At 34.9% G+C, this 7,816-nt stretch overlaps 1 non-coding gene across 1 annotated transcript; it reads left to right on the forward strand.

Moving 5' to 3' along the window:
- The first annotated feature begins 6,830 nt into the window (after positions 1 to 6,830).
- Positions 6,831 to 7,017, forward strand: LOC141526544 (U2 spliceosomal RNA). The gene has a single exon (XR_012479047.1). It is a non-coding gene; the product is annotated as a U2 spliceosomal RNA (small nuclear RNA).
- Positions 7,018 to 7,816: the final 799 nt, after the last annotated feature.

Here is a 7,816-nt window from a genome sequence, read left to right on the forward strand (position 1 = left end):
ATTTTGAGCCTAAAGAGCCTCCATCGAGGGTCTGTAGGTTGATTTCATCTTTTTATTTTTTAAAACATAGAATTTTTTCATAATAGAAAAAATTTTTTAAGTAAAAAACTGGACTTAGAAAACTATTAACTTTTATCTGTGCAAAAAATTTTTTTAGTGCAGAGTTGAAATAAAAATTATGACTATTGTAATTAACGTTGCAACAATTTAGCAATCATCCATAAAATATACGGACGGTAATAAGCAATAACATCTGAACTTATATTTTTTCTAACGTTTATCGTTAGAATATTCGGGTTAATATATGGGGCAGAGCATTTCATGCCAAATCGACCACTTTTGACCCCGTCGATTTTCGATTTTTCTGAAATTTTTGTATCTTTCTCTACCCGACAAAAAATACTTTTTAGAGATTTTTCAAATTTTTTTACCCAACCAAAAAAAAAATTACAAGTTATTTAAAAAAAACTAGCTTTTTTTTTGTTAAACAGCCTTAACTTCTTTGAAAATTGACTTATTGGGATGTTTTTTTAAAAAATTTTTTTTTTACAATGTTCTTTTTAGAAAAAAAAGTCAGAACAATAATACGAATTCGTATTCAACATTTTTTTAAACTTGTAGAGGAAAACGAAAATTTGAGAATGATGCTCATTTTTGATTATCGATTTATTTTTTTTTAAACCAGTATTTTCCGCGAATTTCTTGAAATTTTCAGTAACATTTTTTATTCTCTCTATTTTCTGTTTTAGAAATGAAAAAAAAATTTTTTTCCTTCAATGTTTGTTTTTCGTCATACCACTCTGAAAATTTTTCAGCAGAAAGTTTTCTAAATAGAAAACTTCAAAATCCGAGAAAAAAAAATTTTTAAAAAATTCAAAATGACAATCATTGATAAGATTGAATTATTTTCTTATATTTTTTTTTCTAAAACTATTATCTAATTGTGAGAGAATACTCAAATTATCCTGAATTTAGGATATGTAAATTACTTAAACGTCTAAAAAATAAAGTCATATTCCATTCACAAGTCTACTGTTTATAAATCATTCAACAAAAAAGTTTTTAGCTGTGTAAATGAAAATAAATTCAATAAAATTTTGTTTGAAATTAATTGCCTCAAAAATTTTGAGAGTTCATGCATTGCTCCAAAGTGGATCGAACGCCAATTTGATTGTTTTGTTTTTGCATGTAGTTTTGGACAAAAAATACAAAAAAAAAATTCCATGGTTTTTTTTATTTTTGATCTGACTTTATTGAAAAAATAATTAAATCTTTCGAATGATTATTGTTGTTAATTTTTGTTTTTATTTTTTTTTCTCGGATTTTGAAGTTTTCTCAATCTGCTGAAAAATTTTCAGGAGAAATAAACATTTAAAAAAAAATTTTTTTTTCATTTCTAAAAAAAAATAGAAAGAAAAAAATGCCACTGAAAATTTCAGGAGATTCGCAGAAAATATTAAAGTATTTTATAAAAAAAAAAAAAAAAATCGAAAATCAAAAATGGCAATCATCCCGAAATTTTCGTTTTTTTCCAAAAGTTTAAAAAAAAACGTTGAATATGAATCCACATTATTATTTTCATTTTTTTCTCGAAAGTACATTTAAAAACAAGAATTTTCAAAAAAACAAAACATCCCAGTAAGCCAATTTTCAAAAAAGTTATGGTTATTTACCCAAAAAAAAAGATATTTTTTTTAAATAACTCATAACTTTTTTTTGGTTGGGTAAGAAAATTCGAAAAAATTCTGACAATTGTTTTCAATAGGGTAGAGAAAGATAAAAAAATTTCAGAAAAATCGTCACCATATAGATTTAGCTTATAACAATGATAAGATGTGAATTAGCTCATCAGTCGTACAGTGTAGGGATTAGTTATCGATCTGGCAAGCACGCGGCTCAGGTTCGAATCTCGGTTAGAACAGACTTTCAATTTATTTCTATACTTAGCAAATGTTAGGTCTAAATTAAGAATCACACGTTATTGAACTTGCAATAGCTGTACATCAACAATAAAATATAGATATGACACTGTCAAAATCCTTCTTTTATCATTTTTTATAAAATGGCATATGAGCTGGACATAGCATGCCTCTAACGGCAGCCATTTTTATGTGGATCCATTCCCCTTTCCTTCCTTTCTCCTCGTCGACATTATATTAACAAATAAGAATCTTTTGTACGGTAGAGATGTAGGCCCAGTAGGCTCAATTTATGGTTCTAAAACCGTGATTTCGGCCTAACTTTGGTAAAAGCGGACAAAAATACCACTTGTAGGCTGAAATTATGGTTCTGATATACGCGTCATCGTAGTCGAAAAAATCTAAAACCATAATTTCAACCTATAACTCCTCCGGTTGGTTGTGGAGGCTCAAAATGTTTTTAATTTTGACTCGGGAATGGATCTACCCATGTGTATATTTGTATATATATATATATATATATATATATATATATATATATATATATATATATATATATAATTAATTATATATATTTACATTACATAAATTCAAGCGAAATCGTTTTTTCTCGGGTTGAAATTCGTCCGAAAAAATTTGGGGTACTCAATGACGCGCGCCAAGTACGATAAAAATTTTTTTTTTTAATTTTTAAATTTTCAACAAATTTTTTTCAATTTTTTCAACATTATGACGGTTTCTTGGTATTTTTTTGTATTTAACTTTTTTTTGTATAGAATGAAAATTATTGTAACGAGTCTTATTTTTTTGCAAAGTGCAGATGTTATTGAGATGAGTTTTATGAACGTGGAGTTGGCGCAATTTTTAACAGTGAAACTGTTTTTGTTCGGATTTACATTACGTAAATTCAAGCGAAATCGTTTTTTCTCGGGTTGAAATTCGTCCGAAAAAATTTGGGGTACTCAATGACGCGCGCCAAGTACGATAAATAAATTTTTTCTTAATTTTTAAATTTTCAACACATTTTTTTCAATTTTTTCAACATTATGACGGTTTCTTGGTATTTTTTTGTATTTAAATTTTTTTTTGTATAGAATGAAAATTATTGTAACGACTCTTATTTTTTTTGCAAAGTGCAGATGTTATTGAGATGAGTTTTATGAACGTGGACTTGGCGCAATTTTTAACAGTGAAACTGTTTTTGTTCGGATTTCTCTTTACCCCCTTATCCGTTTTTTTACCTGGAGTGTGGCAACATACTCACTCCCACCCTGACAGCGAGCGCTTTCTCAGTAAAAGTGTTGACTTCCAGCAATTACGGTTAATTTATACATCAAGTTGGCGGTAATTCTTCTCTCAACAACAGTTGTAAGCAAATTGACGGAAATCTACGACCGCAACTGGAATACAAGTTAACAATCAAACTTGTAGTTAAATTTCCTTTCAACTTTACTAAAATTTGAAGGAAATACTTGTACAGCAAGTTTTGACGTCTATTTGCAGAGTAAGTTATAGGTAACTAATAGGTAATCGCTCGCTTTGCCAACTCTTTCCGTCAAGTTTGCTTCAAATTGCGGACGTAGATTGACAGTAAGTTATAGGTAAGGTGGCTATCAGGGCAGGGGATTGGTGAAAAAACTTGTCATCAATTCTCTTTATCCCAGTCGGGTAACCGACAGTGCTGGTAACTAATCAGTACTGTGGTTCTCTGACTTATCCTCAGTGGTTTGTGACGACCAATTACCTACGGGTAGTTAACTGTCGCGACCTTCCTAGGGTAACTTGTAGCGAACAAGTTCACCAGTGCTACACTGGTAACTGACCCGCTACAGTCTTACCTATCCTACCACATACCATTACCCCGAGGACGGAATTAAGGAAACCTATTCCTTAATTTCGAACTCCCTAACTTCTCTCTCTTCCATACTTTCCTGTGGTACACTTAACACCACAGGGCAGTATACTTCTTATTTCCGTTTCTTTCTTTCTTCGGGTCCCTTGAGCCTACGGGAATAGCGGATACCTCCCGCTTATCCCGTAATCTCGTGCCCTCTATCCTTTTTCTATCTTTCTCATTCGTTTCCTGTCCGTGGGTTTCGTGGTCCGTTCCACACCCCTAGGACAACCTTTTGCACGCTTGTTGGTTCCCTTGTATAAGGGGACTATATATTTCCTGTTCCCCCCTACGTGTGTGACTTCCCGGTATGGAGGTTATCGTAAACATCCCCCTCCCGAGGGAGCTTAGGTGCCCGGAGTGCTACGCCAGCACTGCCCGAGGGGTAACTGGGGTATATGGGACTCACGCTGCATTTATGCAGCACTTCAAAAGGACGCATCTCGGGGCCAATGTCATCCACAGCTGTAACATCTGTGGGTTCGTTGGAACCGGGAGGTATCCGGTGAAGATTGTGAAGTCACATATACTCAAGGAGCACCCGGGTGACCATAGCCCCTCGGAAATTACAGTAGGCTCCCCCCTCAGGGGAGAACCCGCGAATAATTACACCACCACGCGGAAAATACTGTCGGGGGTAGCTGCTGCACAAGCCAAAGTGCGTGGAGCCAGGCCTGCAGCAGTCCGTGCCTCCGTGGCTTCCGCAAACCCGGTCGTCCCAAATAGAGATAGGAGGAGCGGTAGCACAAGCGAGGATGTAGCTAGCAGAGTGAGGTGTAGCACATCCACAAGTAGTACTGCGTCAACTCGAACCCCCCCTAGTAGTGTCCCAAACACCAGGTCGTCGCTCACCACCATCACCAGCACCGCCAGGACCACTAGGAGGGAATCAACATCTACGAGCCGCAGGATTGCGGGGGAGAAGCGGGTCAACCAGACCGTAAGGGGAGTTGATGGGGATCTGGCAGCGCTCAGACCTGACCTGGTAGTCAGAAACGAGCAAGCCAAGTCCATTGTCATTGTGGATGTCACTGTGCCATTTGAGAATCAGTGCAAAGCCCTTGATACGGCTCGAAAAGAAATAAGTGAGAAGTATCAGGAGCTTGCAAATGCGCTCAGGGCACAGGGGTATCAGGTGACCGTGGACGCGATCGTCGTCGGCTCCCTGGGTGCCTGGGACCCGAACAATGAGCCGGTTCTGAGGAGGCTTGGTATTTCTCAGTACTTTGCTCGTCTGATGAGGCGGCTCATTGTATCGGAGACAATTCGTTGGTCGAGGGACATTTACGTGGAGCACGTGTCTGGGAACCGGCAGTATGAAACGCCCGATCCGCTGGTCGGGTCCGCGGGCGGCTCCCCCTACTCTATAAGTGACGATGCCTAGATTGTAAAAATGACAACAAACATCAACAGATTCGGTAGAATCTGACGCCAAGTTCCGTTCTCAAGCCAGACTACCGAGTGTGTATATACCGTAAGCAGAATCGTTTTTTGAGGTTACAAGTTTTTTTTCAAATTTAATTTGATTTTTTTTTTATATGATATTTTATAATAGTAGTTCATGCTTTTTATTACGCGTATTACTTGATTATTATCAATTATCTTTATAATTTCTATTTAAAATTATTAAAAATAATCAGCACAAACTATAGCGACCCAGATTTTTAGATTTTAACTTTTTTCTTATGTAAAAAGCGGACGGCCAGAGACTAAATAATATAACGATGCATGCTAATCTTATAATAGATGGGAAACTACAGTGAAAAAAAGATATTTGACAGCTTGCAATTACACACGCCAGGCGGCGCAAGAATAACTTTTACATGAACTATAGCTTAAAGGGGATAGTTTGCCACCGGAAATGTATTAAATTAAAATTGTCAATTTTTATTATAATTACAAAAAAACTGAAATCGAACAAAAACAGTTTCACTGTAAAAAAATCGTGCCAAGTCCACGTTCATAAGACTATTAAGAAAAAAAAATTTTATTTCTTTACAAAAAGATATCAAATAAAAAAAAAAAAAATCCAAGTAACCGATATGGTTGTATATGATTTTCGAAAATTAAAAAAATTTTTGTAAATTTAAAAATTAAAAGAAACAATTTTGGAACGTACTTGGTGTGCGTTATTGTGTACTTCAATTTTTTTAAGTGTCCTAGTAGATACAATTTAGGAATTTCATAAAAAGTGAAATATTTCGTAACTACGCACACTAAATACGTTCCAAAATTGTTTCTTTTAATTTTTAAATTTACAAAAATTTTTTTTTAATTTTTGAAAATCATATACAACCATATCGGTTACTTGGATTTTTTAATTTTTTATTTTATATCTTTTTGTAAAGAAATAAAATATTTTTTTTCTTAATAGTCTTATGAACGTGGACTTGGCACGATTTTTTTACAGTGAAACTGTTTTTGTTCGGATTGTAATATCTTGGCATTGCTTGACTGATTATGCTTATAACTAATTTTGAACGACTTCGCCAGCTCTGACAAGGAAACTAAAAACTGAAGTGCCTAGGCACAAAACACTGTGATATACTTCTTTATATACAAACTTATTTATTTATTTACATATATTATATACATATTTATTTACATATATTTTACATATATATTGTACATATTTATTTACATGTATTTTATACATATTTATTTACACTTATTATACATATATTTATTTACAAAATCATAACAACAAGGAAAATATATATACACAAATCCAATATTGGAAAAATCAGGGGCTGGTGTAATAACAAAGCCACCACGAGGCTTAGCCATGCGTGAATGTGAGCGAGTGTTAGGTTATATTATTTTGAAATAAAAAAAAGATTAAAAGTTACAAGTTTTGTGAAATAAAGTATGAATGTGTTAGAGTGAATGTGAGGAATGACACAAGGGCGCTAATGCCCTTTTCTGTATTAAATTTGACGACAAAAAGGAAAAAAATTTTTGACTGTATACTATTGTACCACCTGAGATGGGCCTGTCCATCTCAGGCAGTTTTATTGATTTATTTTTTTTTTTAAATAAAAAAAGTTTTAATCTGTTCTTATCAGTTTAATATCTGGTACGATCCTCATTGAGGATCCAGTATATTAACCTGATTTTTGAAAATAGGTAGAAATCTGGGGCTTGCACCGGTTCCGCCGTGAGTTGCCTTGGCATTGCAGTACAGCCAAGCGCGGCTCTATAAGCCTATTTTCGAAAACCAGTGTTTCCTAACACCTTGTTTTGATGGGGATTAATTAAAATCCCCACGAACTTTAAAATTAAGCAACTTTGATCTTGGCCAAAAAATTGGTCTCTGTGATATTTTTTTACTCTAATTATTTTAATTAAAATCAGTGAAAAAGTTTTTGTGAGTAAAAAAAATCACCACCACCGGAGAAGACGACTTCCTGGACGACTGGCTTGGTGGAATCCATGGAGTTTCTGTCATCATCACGGGATACCTCCTGCAAAAGGTAAGTCACGCACGTTTTTTTACTTGGGAACCTTCCCTCTTTCTCTCTTCTTTTTTTCTCTTTACCCCCTTATCCGTTTTTTTACCTGGAGTGTGGCAACACACTCACTCCCAGGGGATTGGTGAAAAAACTTGTCATCAATTCTCTTTATCCCAGTCCGGTAACCGACAGTGCTGGTAACTAATCAGTACTGTAGTTCTCTGACTTATCCTCAGTGGTTTGTGACGACCAATTACCTACGGGTAGTTAACTGTCGCGACCTTCCTAGGGTAACTTGTAGCGAACAAGTTCACAAGTGCTACACTGGTAACTGACCCGCTACAGTCTTACCTATTCTACCACTTACAATTACCCCGAGGACAGAATTAAGGAAACCTATTCCTTAATTTCGAACTCCCTAACTTCTCTCTCTTCCATACTTTCCTGTGGTACACTTAACACCACAGGGCAGTATACTTCTTATTTCCCTGATAGCCAGCGCTTTCTCAGTAAGTGTTGACTCCCAGCAGTTACGGTTAAGTTATACATCA

Source organism: Cotesia typhae, unplaced genomic scaffold (genome assembly GCF_013202065.1).
Source record: "Cotesia typhae breed Kobodo isofemale line unplaced genomic scaffold, CoteBio_Ctyphae contig_34, whole genome shotgun sequence".
NCBI lineage: Eukaryota > Metazoa > Arthropoda > Insecta > Hymenoptera > Braconidae > Cotesia > Cotesia typhae.